The sequence below is a fragment of the Mandrillus leucophaeus genome, unplaced genomic scaffold (assembly GCF_000951045.1).
Source record: "Mandrillus leucophaeus isolate KB7577 unplaced genomic scaffold, Mleu.le_1.0 Scaffold366, whole genome shotgun sequence".
In the NCBI taxonomy this organism is placed as follows: Eukaryota; Metazoa; Chordata; class Mammalia; order Primates; family Cercopithecidae; genus Mandrillus; species Mandrillus leucophaeus.
In genome coordinates, this window is record NW_012103876.1 from 698,476 (window position 1) to 714,052 (window position 15,577).

The 15,577-nt window shown below is 41.3% G+C and overlaps 1 protein-coding gene across 2 annotated transcripts in view; it reads right to left on the minus strand.

The window, feature by feature from the left end:
* The window catches only part of NSD1 (nuclear receptor binding SET domain protein 1), a 186,947-nt gene that overhangs the window by 69,994 nt on the left and 101,376 nt on the right, over positions 1-15,577 (minus strand). The window lies entirely within an intron of this gene.

Below are 15,577 nucleotides of genomic sequence, written 5' to 3' on the forward strand. Positions count from 1 at the left end.
CAGCAGCAGCAGTTGAGAAGCCAGGAAGTCCTCTAGGAATAAAGAGGCATTCTGTGGGATGGCTTTTTAAAATGTTTCCTCTAAAGTCATCTGTCTCATTGACAAGTATTGTCTAGAAAGATCTCATTTTATTCATTTATTTACTTTTTGAGACGGGGTCTCGCTCTGTCACCCAGGCAGGGGTGCAGTGGCGTGATCTCAGCTCACTACAACCTTCACCTCCCAGGATCAAGCAACTCTCCTGCCTCAGCCTCCTGAGTAGTTAGGATTACAGGCGCCTGCCACCACATCCGGCTAATTTTGTATTTTTAGTAGAGACAGTGTTTCACCATGTTGGCCAGGCTGTTCTCGAACTCCTGACCTCAAGTGATCTGCCCGCCTTGGACTCCCAAAGTACTGGGATTACAGGCGCGAGACACTGCACCCGGCCCAAGGCTCTCATTTTATAAACTGACATGATTTTTTTTTCTGTTATGAACGAACACTGCTCTGGTCCTTCAATCAGCCCATCACATACATTAACCGTGTCATCTATAGGTACTTTTTCTGCAGTGTTAATGTCATCTTCATTATCACAATCACCCTGATTCAGATCTATCACCATGGTTGAACAAAGAAACTGGAGCCTCTCTGTCAATATTAAAAGTTTTCTTGTTATCCACTTCTTCCAGCTTACTGACAAACTGAAGGTATACTTTTTACATATGTAAGCATGTTACATATCTTTCTCACTTTACTGAAGAAGGTCATCAAAATCACCACCTTGTTCATTATCATCAGTGAACACAGTTGAAAGTCAGAAGTTGTGCCAGGCATGCACAGCTGTACTTTTAGTCACTGTGTTCCAGGCACTGACAACAGCATATATGGCATCCTTCACTCCTTTTGAAACCCTTTCACACGCATACATCTATTCACAGCTGCCAGCGTATTGTTCAAGAAAGCATTTTTATATTTACTCTTCATCAATCTAGGGATTCCCTGGTCATATGGCAGTGAAGTCACACTTCAGGGAAAGCACATGGCATAAACATTATTTTTGATAAAACTTCAGCTGCAGGATGAGCCGAAGAGTTTTCAAGGAGGAACAGTCATCATTCAGTCCAGCTTCCCTGAAATAAGCACCAACTACTGCTACAAAATGTTTGTGGAACCAATCAGAAAAGATGTCCCTAGATATCCATGCCTTTCTGTTAGCATAATAACGAACTGGTAAGAAATTCATGCCTGTGGGTCAGGTGTGGTGGCTCAGGAGTTCAAGACCAGCCTGGCCAATGTGGTGAAAGCCTGTCTCCACTTAAAAAGAAAAAAAATTAGCCGGGCATGGTGGCTCACGTCTATAATGCAAGCTACTCCAGATGCTGAGGCACAAGAATCACTTGAACCCGGGAGGCAGAGGTTGCAGTGAGCCAAGATCTAGCCACTGCACTCCAAGCTGGGTGACAGAGCCAAACTTTAAAAAAAAAAAAAATTCATGCCTTGGGACTCAGTGCAGTGGCTCACGCCTGTAATCATAGCACTTAGGGAAGCCAATGCAGAAAGATCACTTGAGCCCAGGAGCTCAATACCAGCCTAGTTAACATAGTGAGACCCCATCTCTACTAAAAATAAAAAAAATTAGCCAAGCATAGTAGCACATAGCTGTAATCCCAGTCACCAGGGAGGAATGCTTGAGTCTGGAAGATCAAGGATACTGTGAGCCGCAATTGAGCACTGCACTTAAGCCTGGACAACAGAGCGAGACTATCTCCAAAAAAAGAAAATAAAATAAATTCACGCCTTGAAATCACTAAGAGTAAGAACACAAGCTTTTGCCTATCATAGCAAGTTTACACTTACACATGCCTGCTTAATTAGCACATCCCAGCACAGTTATTCTGTCCTAGTCATCCTGAATTCCTGTAGGGGCTATCTTATCAGCTGCAGGCAGTGCCCTTCTGGGACAGTAACACCAAAACAGTGATGTTTTTTCACTAGCATTATTATATACTGGTTCTAGTGGCAGATTTTCATCAACAATAACCTCAGCAAAGTCACCAATGAATCTCTGCTGCTTCAAGATCAGCAGATGCTTTACCACCGCAAATTTCTCTCTCTCTCTCTTTTTTTTTTTAAGACAGAGTTTTTCGCTCTTGTTGCCCAGGCTGGAGTGCAATGACATGATCTCGGCTCACTGCAACCTCCGTCTCCCGGGTTCAACTGATTCTCCTGCCTCACCCTCCCAAGTAACTGGGATCATGGGCACATGCCACCACGCCCAGCTAATCTTTATATTTTTAGTAGAGATGGGGTTTCACCACATCGGCCAAGCTGGTCTCAAACTCCAGACCTCACGTGATCTGCCTGCCTCGGCCTCCCAAAGTGCTGAGATTATAGGCATAGGCCACCATTCCTGGCCCTATCACCACAAATGTTTAAAAGGTCAACACCATGATTTTTCAGAAATTTCTGCAACCATCCTGTTGAATATTCACAGTTCCTTTCAATTTTCAGTTCATCATGACATATCTTTATTTCATGATTAGTACACAGTAAGTTGCATGTGTTCACTGCACTGCTGATAGATCCACTCTCAATACACAATGGAGATCTTCATTATTAGTTTCATGTAGTGTTTTTCTATATTTCATTAACTTTTGTTAATCACCTTCAGCACAGAACATCAACAGTTATCCTCCTGTTTCTTCATATCATACATGGTGGTCATTCTAATACCATACTCTTCTGTAAGATGTTTCACACTTACACCACTGTCTAGTTTCTCCAAGAGCCTGACTTACTTTCTGCGCAATACATAAATTCTTCCTCTTTTCTTATTATTCTTATCCATGGGGATATCTTCAGGCTTTCTGAAAAGTTCAACAAAATCTTTATACCACAAAACAGGAAAAAAAATTGTTTTAAATTTAAAAACACAATGAATAATGCAAGGAGGCTTTTGCCCCATGTGGGTTATTTTGGAAAACTTTCTGTTGGTGCATCCAGCCTGCATGTGTGCCATTTTATCACCTTTTACGGGTATAATTACATGGGAAAATCTGGCCATGAACGTAAAAGATACATCTAAACTGAAGGGGGCTGGAAGGATAGTTTTTCCCTGGGGGACGTTGAATAAACTGTGCTGTGTGTTCCTGTGTTCTGACTGACGCATTGCATGAGGTCAACTGTGGAATTTTCCACTTGTGGCATTATGTCAATATTCAAAAAGATTTCAATTTTGGAGCATTTTGGATTTTCGGATTAGGAATGCTCAACCTGCATTTTAAACAATATATCGGCCGGGCGCGGTGGCTCAAGCCTGTAATCCCAGCACTTTGGGAGGCGGAGACGGGCGGATTACGAGGTCAGGAGATCGAGACCATCCTGGCTAACACGGTGAAACCCCGTCTCTACTAAAAAATACAAAAAACTAGGCCGGGCGCGGTGGCTCAAGCCTGTAATCCCAGCACTTTGGGAGGCCGAGACGAGCGGATCACGGGGTCAGGAGATCGAGACCATCCTGGCTAACACGGTGAAACCCCGTCTCTACTAAAAAATACAAAAAACTAGGCCGGGCGCGGTGGCTCAAGCCTGTAATCCCAGCACTTTGGGAGGCCGAGACGGGCGGATCACGGGGTCAGGAGATCGAGACCACCCTGGCTAACACGGTGAAACCCCGTCTCTACTAAAAAATACAAAAAACTAGCCGGGCGAGGTGGCGGGCGCCTGTAGTCCCAGCTACTCGGGAGGCTGAGGCAGGAGAATGGCGTAAACCCGGGAGGCGGAGCTTGCAGTGAGCTGAGATCCGGCCACTGCACTCCAGCCCGGGCAACAGAGCGAGACTCCGTCTCAGAAAAAAAAACAAAAGCAAAAACAAAAAAACAATATATCTATGGATTATGTAGAATATCAGAATAACATTTCAACAGAATATTATATAATTGACACTACCATATAAATTTCAAAACCACTTTACAAACAATTCATCAATTTAGTATCATACGGTTGTATTTATTGTCTCATGCTAAAAAATTGAGAACTATACATCTAAACAGAATTATCAAAAAACATAAAAGGCATGGGAGGCCAAGATGAGCAGATGGTTTGAGTCCAGGAGTTCAAGAACAGCCTGGGCAACAAAGTGAGACCATGCCTCTACTAAACGTAAAACAATAGCTGCCTGTGATGGCACACACCTGTGGTCCCAACTACATGGGAGACTGAAGCAGGAGGATGGCTTCACCCAGGAGATAGGGGCTGCAGTAAGCCAAGATAGTGCCACCGCACTCAAGCCTGAATGACACAGTGAAACCCTATCTGTAAATATAAAATAATAATATATATAATTAATTGTATGTAATTATCCAAATAACACAAAAGTGTATGTATGTCATATACACAAAAGGCAGGAGAATAAGATTTAATATATATGCAATTGCTTTATGGATCAAAAGAAAAGAAAAAAATTGAAAGATTAAAAATGGAATCTTCGGTACATCCTTTAAAAAAATCTTGTCACGGGTCGGGCGCAGTGGCTCATGCCTGTAATCCCAGCACTTTGGGAGGCCGAGGTGGGTGAATCACCTGAGGTCAGGAGTTCAAGACCAGCCTGGCCAACATGGAAAAATCCCGTCTCTACTAAAAATACAGAAATTGTGTAGTGGCACACGCCTGTAGTCCCAGCTACTCAGGAGGGTGAGGCAGGAGAATTGCTTGAACCCAGAAGGTGGAGGCTGTAGTGAGTTGAGATTGCGCCACCGAACTTTAGCCTCTGTCTCAAAAAATAATAATCTTGTCGTGTTTTATGATCAAAATATCAAAGCATACATTTTTCTTCAAAGTAATGGTGAAAACACCTAGGCAAAGTGGCCCACGCCTGTAATCCAAGTACTTTCGAAGGGACAGGCAGGAGGATTACTTGAACCCAGGAGAGTTCAACACAAGCCTGGGGAACATGGTGAGACCTCATCCTTACAAAAAGTTAAAATATTAGCTAGGCGTGGTGGCACGTGCCTGTAGTCCCAGCTATTTGGGAGGTTGAGGCGGGAGGATTGCTTGAACCCAGGAGTTCAAGGCTGCAATGAGCTAGGATTGTGCCACTGCACTCCAGCCTGGACAACAGAACAAAACCCTGTCTCAAAGTGGGGGCAGGGTGGTGACTTACACAAACCCATCAAATTAGTTAATTACTGAGGTGGCAAGGTCATAATTCCATCCCAAAGTTTCTCAAAACTCCCCACGAACACTCTTCATTAAAACAGGTCCCTATGCTATCATATCATGCCCCTTTTCCCCCTCCATCACTACCCGCCTCACACAAATTGGATCTCAATCCTAGACAGTCTCCCTCCTTTGTCTTCTTCTTGGCATGTTCCATAGGCTAAGTCTTGTTGCATTTCCTTTTTTTGAGACAGAGTCTTGCTTTGTCTCCCAGGTTGAAGTGCAATGATGTGATCTCGGCTCACTGCAACCTCCACCTCATGGGTTCAAGTGATTCTTGTGCCTCAGTCTCCCGAGTAGCTGGGACTACAGGTACATGCCACCATGCCTGGCTAATTTTTTGTATTTTTTAGTAGACAGACAGGGTTTCATCATGTTGGCCCAGCTGGTCTCAAACTCCTGACCTCAGGTGATCTGCTCACCTCAGCCTCCCAAAGTGCTGGGATTATAGGCTTGAACCACCATGCCTGGCCACGTTTCCTCTTATAATTGCTGTTTCCACTCTACCTTTGGGGTTTGCTTCTCTCATAGAGTAACTTCTCAGACTAGGCTTCAATCCTCCAGTTCTCTATTTCCTTGCAGCTCACAATGAAACCAGCAGATAGCACAAAACACTGGAAATTAAAGTGAGAAATTCTGTACTGGATACATCTACTAGGTGACAGAGACCTTATGGCTCATAAAACCTAAAATATTTACTATCCGGGCCGGGCGCAGTGGCTCACGCCTGTAATCCCAGCACTTTGGGAGGCCGAGGCGGGCAGATCACAAGATCAGGAGATCGAGACCATCCTGGTTAACACAGTGAAACCCCGTCTCTACTAAAAATACAAAAAAATTAGCTGGGCATGGTGGCGGGCACCTGTAGTCCCAGCTACTCGGGAGGCTGAGGCAGGAGAATGGCATGAACCCGGGAGGTGGAGCTTGCAGTGAGCCGACATTGCTCCACTGCACTCCAGAATGGGCGACAGAGCGAGACTCCATCTCAAAAAATAAATAAATAAATAAAATAAAAATAAAAATAAAAATAAAAATAAAAATAATTTACTATCTGGCACTTCAATAAAAGTCTACCAATTCTTTCCCTAAATAAAAAATAGAGTAATATACTCAGGCTGAGGCAAGAGAATCACTTGAACTCAGGAGGCAGAGGTTGCAGTGAGCTGAGACAGCGCCACTGCACTCCAGCCTGGGCAACAGAGTGAGACTTTGTCTAAAAAATAAAAATAAATAAAAAATAAATAGAGTAACATTTTTTAAGTGAAACAGCTTGGTGACAACTGAATGTATTTTAAAAAGATGCTTCCTGGGTGGGATGCAGTGGCTCAAGCCTGTAATCTCAGCACTTTGGGAGGTTGAAGCAGGCAGATTACTTGAAGTCGAGAGTTTGAGACCAGCCTGGCCAACATGGTGAAGCCCCGTCTCTACTAAAAATACAAAAACTAGCCAGGCGTGGTGGTGCATACCTGTAGTCGCAGATACTCAAGAGGCCAAGGCAGAAGAATCACTTGAACCTGGGAGGTCGAGGTTGCAGTGAGCCTAGATCGTGCCACTGCACTCCAGCCTGGGTGACTGAGCAACACTGCATCTCAAAAAAATAAAAAAATATATAAAAAGAGGCTTCCTGGCTGTTGCTAGGTTTCCCCTCTTTCTTTCTTGCCTCAGCTACCCCACCAATTCCCTACCTATGTTCTCTCCCAGTTACAGCACTTTTCAGTTAGAAAAGCATGGAGAATTTACCTACTGTTACTACAAAGGAGCAACGTGAGGCAAAAAAGTAAGTGATTTGCCAAGCTAAGATAAAGAATATACCAGGAACAAAGGAGGAATATGGCCTTTTGGATACTGGAAGAAAATATCAAAATCCATAAAACTGCACAAGTCAATGGAGAGAGGAGTAACTATGCAAACCTTAATACAGGATATGTAGCAAATATCAAACAAAACAAGAGCCAAATCACACTACTCCTAAGGTTCTCAGCAAATACACCCTAATTCCTACCACACAACCAGTATGTCATGCCTACTATACAACTACAAAATGTCATTGTATTGTGAAGAAAGAGATAAACGACAAATACTGGATGAGTATAGCAATAGCCGTAGACCTCAGAGTATACACTATCAACTAAAATGATAAAACAGCCAAAAAGTTGAAACAGCCCAAATGTTAATCAATGAATGAATGAATAAATAAATAAAATTAGGCATATACCTACAGTGGAATACTATTTAGCAAAAAAGGGGACAAATTACAGATGGTAGGTTTTTGTTTTCTGTTTTTTTAAAATCTCAAAAATATACCAAATGAGAAGAACAAGACACAAAAGATCACATATTGCATGACTCCATTAATATTAAATGTCCAGGGAAAAGGCAAATCTACAGAGACAGTCAACTAATGGTTCTCTAGGGCTAGTGGTAGGAATAGGGATTAACTATATACAGATTAAAAGGATCTTTACTGGGATGGCAGAAACACTCCAAAACAGATTTAAAGAGATAGTTGCATAACACATTAAATTTGCAAAATATTATTCGATTGTATACACAAAATGTATGAATTTTATGGTATATAAATTATACCTTGGATAAAGCTAATTTTAAAAAGTAAAATCTCTTCATCAAGACTGAACTACATACAGTTTTCTCCTTTTCATTAAAATGGTGAATTATTCCAAAGGACTAGAATACTAATAGCAACATCACTCCTCCAATACAGATTATTCGACCCTATTTATACCTCGACTTTCCTAGTTCTGGAACCTCAGAGAAAAAAGTTTAAAGAAACAAAAAAAAAGGCAAAAACCCCAAAATCATTCCTAATAGTGGCAATCTAGATCATTCAGCCTAGGCCGGGACTGGTGGCTCGCACCTGTAATCCCAGCACTTTGGGAGGACAAGGCAGGTGGATCACTTGAGGTCAGGAGTTGAGACCAGTGTGGGGAAAAGAAAGAGAGATCAGCCTGTTACTGTGTCTATGTAGAAAGAGGTGGACATGGGAGACTCCATTTGGTTCTGTGTTTGGGATGCTGTTGATCTGTGACCCTGCCCCCAACCTTGTCCTTGCAGGAGACATGTGCTGTGGTGACTCGGGGTTTGGTGGATTTTGGGCTGTGCAGGATGTGTCTTTGTTAAACAAGTGCCTGAAGGCAGCTTGCTGGTTAAAAATCCTGCCCGTCCTGGGCAATGGAACATCTCGGTGTAAAACTCGATTGTATGCTCTGTTTACTGAGAAAGGAGAAAACCGCCTTACGGCATAAGGTGGGACTTGCTGGCGGGACTTGCTGGTGCAATGCTGCTAAGAGGTTTGAGGAGATGTTTGCATATGCATATCAAGGTACAGCATTTTCCTTTGAACTTATTCATGTCACAGAGATCTTTGTCCATATGTCTTACTGCTAATTTTCTCCCTTCGATGATCCTATTGTCCTGCCACTCCCTTATCTTTAAGATGGTAAAGATAATTATCAATAAATACTAAGGGAACTCAGAGACCGGTGCCGGCGTGGGTCCTCTGTAAGCTGAGCACCGGTCCCCTGGGCCCACATTTTCTTTCTCTATACTTTGTCTCTGTGTCTCATTTCTTTTCTCAAGTCTCTCGTTCCACCTAACAAGAAACGCCCACAGGTGTGGAGGGGCAGGCCACCCGGTGACTGAGCAACACTGCATCTCAAAAAAATAAAAAAATATATAAAAAGAGGCTTCCTGGCTGTTGCTAGGTTTCCCCTCTTTCTTTCTTGCCTCAGCTACCCCACCAATTCCCTACCTATGTTCTCTCCCAGTTACAGCACTTTTCAGTTAGAAAAGCATGGAGAATTTACCTACTGTTACTACAAAGGAGCAACGTGAGGCAAAAAAGTAAGTGATTTGCCAAGCTAAGATAAAGAATATACCAGGAACAAAGGAGGAATATGGCCTTTTGGATACTGGAAGAAAATATCAAAATCCATAAAACTGCACAAGTCAATGGAGAGAGGAGTAACTATGCAAACCTTAATACAGGATATGTAGCAAATATCAAACAAAACAAGAGCCAAATCACACTACCCCTAAGGTTCTCAGCAAATACACCCTAATTCCTACCACACAACCAGTATGTCATGCCTACTATACAACTACAAAATGTCATTGTATTGTGAAGAAAGAGATAAACGACAAATACTGGATGAGTATAGCAATAGCCGTAGACCTCAGAGTATACACTATCAACTAAAATGATAAAACAGCCAAAAAGTTGAAACAGCCCAAATGTTAATCAATGAATGAATGAATAAATAAATAAAATTAGGCATATACCTACAGTGGAATACTATTTAGCAAAAAAGGGGACAAATTACAGATGGTAGGTTTTTGTTTTCTGTTTTTTTAAAATCTCAAAAATATACCAAATGAGAAGAACAAGACACAAAAGATCACATATTGCATGACTCCATTAATATTAAATGTCCAGGGAAAAGGCAAATCTACAGAGACAGTCAACTAATGGTTCTCTAGGGCTAGTGGTAGGAATAGGGATTAACTATATACAGATAAAGGATCTTTACTGGGATGGCAGAAACACTCCAAAACAGATTTAAAGAGATAGTTGCATAACACATTAAATTTGCAAAATATTATTCGATTGTATACACAAAATGTATGAATTTTATGGTATATAAATTATACCTTGGATAAAGCTAATTTTAAAAAGTAAAATCTCTTCATCAAGACTGAACTACATACAGTTTTCTCCTTTTCATTAAAATGGTGAATTATTCCAAAGGACTAGAATACTAATAGCAACATCACTCCTCCAATACAGATTATTCGACCCTATTTATACCTCGACTTTCCTAGTTCTGGAACCTCAGAGAAAAAAGTTTAAAGAAACAAAAAAAAAGGCAAAAACCCCAAAATCATTCCTAATAGTGGCAATCTAGATCATTCAGCCTAGGCCGGGACTGGTGGCTCGCACCTGTAATCCCAGCACTTTGGGAGGACAAGGCAGGTGGATCACTTGAGGTCAGGAGTTGAGACCAGTGTGGGGAAAAGAAAGAGAGATCAGCCTGTTACTGTGTCTATGTAGAAAGAGGTGGACATGGGAGACTCCATTTGGTTCTGTGTTTGGGATGCTGTTGATCTGTGACCCTGCCCCCAACCTTGTCCTTGCAGGAGACATGTGCTGTGGTGACTCGGGGTTTGGTGGATTTTGGGCTGTGCAGGATGTGTCTTTGTTAAACAAGTGCCTGAAGGCAGCTTGCTGGTTAAAAATCCTGCCCGTCCTGGGCAATGGAACATCTCGGTGTAAAACTCGATTGTATGCTCTGTTTACTGAGAAAGGAGAAAACCGCCTTACGGCATAAGGTGGGACTTGCTGGCGGGACTTGCTGGTGCAATGCTGCTAAGAGGTTTGAGGAGATGTTTGCATATGCATATCAAGGTACAGCATTTTCCTTTGAACTTATTCATGTCACAGAGATCTTTGTCCATATGTCTTACTGCTAATTTTCTCCCTTCGATGATCCTATTGTCCTGCCACTCCCTTATCTTTAAGATGGTAAAGATAATTATCAATAAATACTAAGGGAACTCAGAGACCGGTGCCGGCGTGGGTCCTCTGTAAGCTGAGCACCGGTCCCCTGGGCCCACATTTTCTTTCTCTATACTTTGTCTCTGTGTCTCATTTCTTTTCTCAAGTCTCTCGTTCCACCTAACAAGAAACGCCCACAGGTGTGGAGGGGCAGGCCACCCCTTCAGACCAGCCTAGCCAACATGGCAAAATCCCGTCTTTAATAAAAATACAAAAATTCGCTGGGCATGGTGGTGCATGTCTATAGTTGCAGCTACCATCTCGTAAGTCAAGATAATGCCACAGCACTCTCACCCATCCTGGGTGAGAGTTAAGACTCTAACTCAAAAAAAAAAAAAAAAAGACCAATGTTATCAATACACTATAATAAAAGTTATGTGAATGTGCTCTCTCTCCCTCTCTGCCCCAAAATAACTGTATTGTACTGTACTCATTTTTGGACCTCGGTTGACTACAGGTAATTGATACTGTGAAAAATGAGTTTCTAGATAAAGGGAGACTACTGTGCAGAGGTAAGAGAAACATGTAAAACCATATAACAGGGCTGCATACAGCGTGACGCAAACTGAGAAAATCTACAGGATGAATCTTCCAAAAAAATAAATTACAAGGGAACTTTCTGCTTTTTTTTTTTTTTTTTTTGAGACACAGTTTTTCTCTTGTGGTCCAGGGTGGAGTGCAATGGCACAATCTTGGCTCACTGCAACCTCTGCCTCCTGGGTTTAAGAGATTCTCCTGCCTAACCCTCCGGAGTAGGTGGAATTACAGGCATGATCCACTGTGCCGGGCCAAGCTTTCTGCTTTCTGTTGCGTGTTTTAGGTTATTTTAAAAATTAAAATATGAATATTTGCACTGGGTATATGGCTCACATCTGTCATGCTAGCACTTTGGGAGGCCAAGGCGGGTGGATCACCTGAGGTTAGGAGTTTGAGACCAGCCTGGCCAACATGGTGAAACCCTGTCTCTACTAAAAATACAAAAATCAGTCGGATGTGGTGGCACACACCTATAGCTACTCCGGAGGCTGAGGCAGGAGAATCGCTTGAATCCAGGAGGCGGAGGTTGCAGTGAGCCGAGATTGCATCACTGCACTCAAGCCTGGGTAACAGAGCTAGGCTCTGTCTAAAAATAATAATAATTACTATAATAATAATAATATTTAACTCATAAAAATCCAAAGTTAATCAAGATTGCTACCATCCTGCCAGAAAGTAAAGGAAACTAATTTCCATCTGCCTCCATACTAACTTATATTTTATTGTTGTGGTGTATTTTAATGCCATATATATTTAAGACCATAAGGCATTATTATTTTCATAGTCAACTGTTATTTAGATTTACTCAAATGTTTAGCACTTTGTTTATTCTGAATTCCTACTGAAAAAGGATGTATTGTAGAAAATTACAAACATTTACAAAACCAGTATAATAAACACCTAGACTCACTGATTACAAATTCATGGCCATTCTATTTTTATCTGTATCCCCGTCTTTCCATGTTATTTTGCAACATCTTATACTCCATATTTCATCCATATGTGTTTCATCATGTATCTCTAATAGGATATGTTAACATAACAGAATACCTCTAGTACATGCAATAGTATTTACTCAGGAAAAATATCCCTATACCCTGCCCTACAGTCATTATAAATTTGGCAGGATTCTGTAAAATAAGAAACCATTGGAAATTCCAAACAACCAAAGTAAATTAACCATGTGAAACATAGCTTCATTCATATCAAAACTATACATATGTAGCCCCTTAACAAAATTTCATACTTTACTCAAAAATTTTTTTAAATTACTAGATTGTGAGTGGGAATACAGACTTGAAAAAGGGGGTGATGGCCGGGCACGGTGGCTCAAGCCTGTAATCCCAGCACTTTGGGAGGCCGAGACGGGCAGATCACGAGGTCAGGAGATCGAGACCATCCTGGCTAACATGGTGAAACCCCGTCTCCACTAAAAAATACAAAAAACTAGCCGGGCAAGGTGGCGGGCGTCTGTAGTCCCAGCTACTCGGGAGGCTGAGGCAGGAGAATGGCGTGAACCCGGGAGGCGGAGCTTGCAGTGAGCTGAGATCCGGCCACTGCACTCCAGCCTGGGTGACACAGTGAGACTCCATCTCAAAAAAAAAAAGAAAAAGAAAAAGGAGGTGATTAGACTGGATGCTAAAAAAAAAAAAATTAACAGAATGCCAACCTGTACTTTTCCGTACTGTTAGCAGGAACTTAGTACAACAACTATGAACTGAAATTTCAAATTGGAATACTACAAGATATTGCCAAATACAAACCACATCTCCAGATCTGCTCTGGAGAGCAGATCTGAGCCACGGAGGGATAGGGTTGGGAGGAAAATTTTTACTGAATAGCTTCTTGCATCTTTTCAATACATACTCAAAACCAAACAAATTCAAAAACTGAAGTAAAAATAAAATTATATGAAAATATTTGAAATATTATCATGAACGAAAATTGTGAACTATTCTTAAGGAAAAGACAGTATCTGCTTTAACAGTAATATTCACATGTACATTAATAATGATTCACAGGAAAGGATTATTTCCAGCATCCATATGACCCTATTTACTAGCAAAGGTAGACCTATATAAAAGCAGTGAAAGTAAAGGATGTCAGGAAAAAGGGGAGAAATACGTAAGAAAGGCCGCAATTGGGTTATAACAAAGCACTACTTAAGAATCTACCTGTCACGCTCATTCTATGAGGCCAGTATTACTCTGAAAGCAGAACTAGACAAAGATAGCTGGGCATGGCAGCTCACACCTGTAATCCCAGCATTTTGGGAGGCTCAGGCAGGCAGATCACTTGAGGTCAGGAGTTCAAGACCAGCCTGGCCAACATGGTGAAACCCTGTCTCTACTAAAAACACAAAAATTAGCTGGGTGTGGTGGCGCGTGCCTGTAACCCCAGCTACTCGGGAGACTGAGACAGGAGAATCACTTGAACCCGGGAGGCAGAGGCTGCAGTGAGCCGAGATCGCACCACTGCATTCCAGCCTGGGCAACGAGAGCGAAACTCCATCTCAAAAAAAAGAAAACAAAAACGAAAAACATCAACAACAAAAAGAACTAGACAAAGGTATCACACAAATAGGAAAGCTGTAGACCAATATCCCTTATGAGTATAGATTTTTAAATCTTCAGCAAAATACAAGCAAAACACATCCAAGAACATTACGCAACACGACCAAGTAGGATTTACCCCAGGACTTCAAAGTTGGTTCAAATTACAAAAATCAATCAATATAATACATCATATGGATAGAATAAAGGGCGAAACACAAAACTGTCTTCTCAAAAGACACAAATAAGATCTTACAAATGTGACAAAATAGGTATAAAAGAGAACATTCTAAATATGAAAGGTAATATAATGAAACCACGGCTGACATCATAGTTCATGAAAAAGACTCAATTATTTCCTCCTAACATCAAAAACAAGACAAGGATGTCTGCTTTCTCCACTAGTATTCCACATCACACTGGAAGCTCTAGTCAGGGTAAGTAAACAAAGGGAGAAAAGGGCAACTGGATTAGAAAACATGCAGATTACACAGTCATGTACACAGAAAATCCAAAGGAATTCATAAAAAAAACTATTACTAACAAACAGTAATCAATAATTCTATTAATTAACACGAGTTCAGCAAAGTTGCACGATAAAATATACAAAATGTTTGTATTTTCAAAAATATGCGATAAACAATTTGAGAATGTAATCAGAAAAACAAATTCATTTATAAAAGGACAAAGACTAAAATACTTAGGAATAAATTTTTTTAAGTGCAGAATTTATACACTGAAAATTACAAAGTATCGTGGAAAGAAGTGAAAGACAAATCTAATTGGATGAAAAGTCATCTATTATTCATGGACTGGAAGACTTAATATTGCTAAGATGGCAACACTACGCAAACTACCCTACAGATTCAGCACAATCCCTATCAAAATCATAACTGGCTTTTTTTCAGAAACTTACAACCTTGTTCTAACATTAATATGAAACACCAAAGATGCAAAAGAGCCAAAATGATCTTGAAAAAGGATAAAGTTAAAAAACTTATACTTTCCAATTTCAGAGACATTTTTAGTAAAGATGAAGTTTCACCCTCTTGTTGGACAGGATGGTCTTGAACTCCTGATCTCAGGTCATCTGCCTGCCTTGGCCTCTCAAAATTCTGGAATTATAGGTGTGAGCCACCACTTCATTGAGAGCACAGAACCAACCTCTTACATAGTTATGGCCAACTGACTATCAATAAGAATGCAAAGACCATTAAACAGGTAAAGAATATTCTTTTCAGGCTGGGCGTGGTGGCTCTCTCATTTGGTTTTTTGGAGACAGAATCTTGCTCTGTCGCCCAGGCTGGAGTGCAGTCGCACGATATCAGCTCACTGCAACTTCCGCTTCCCTTGGCCTCCCAAAGTGCTGGGATTACAGGTGTGAGCCACCATGCCCAGCCATACAAGTCTTAACAAATTTAAGAAGACTGAAATCATACCAAGTATCTGTTCCAGTCACAATCAAGTGAAATCAAGTGAAACCAGAAATCAATATCAGTACAAAAACTGAAAAATCCACCAATATGTGGAAATTAAACAACAAACTCTTGAACAATCAATGGAAAAAAGAAGAAATCACAAGGAAAATTAGAAAATACCTTTTGACAGGGCTGGGTGCGTTGGCTCACGCCTGTAATCCCAGCACTTTGGGAGGCTGAGACAGGAGGATCACAAGGTCAGGAAATCAAGACCATCCTGGCTAACATGGTGAAACCTC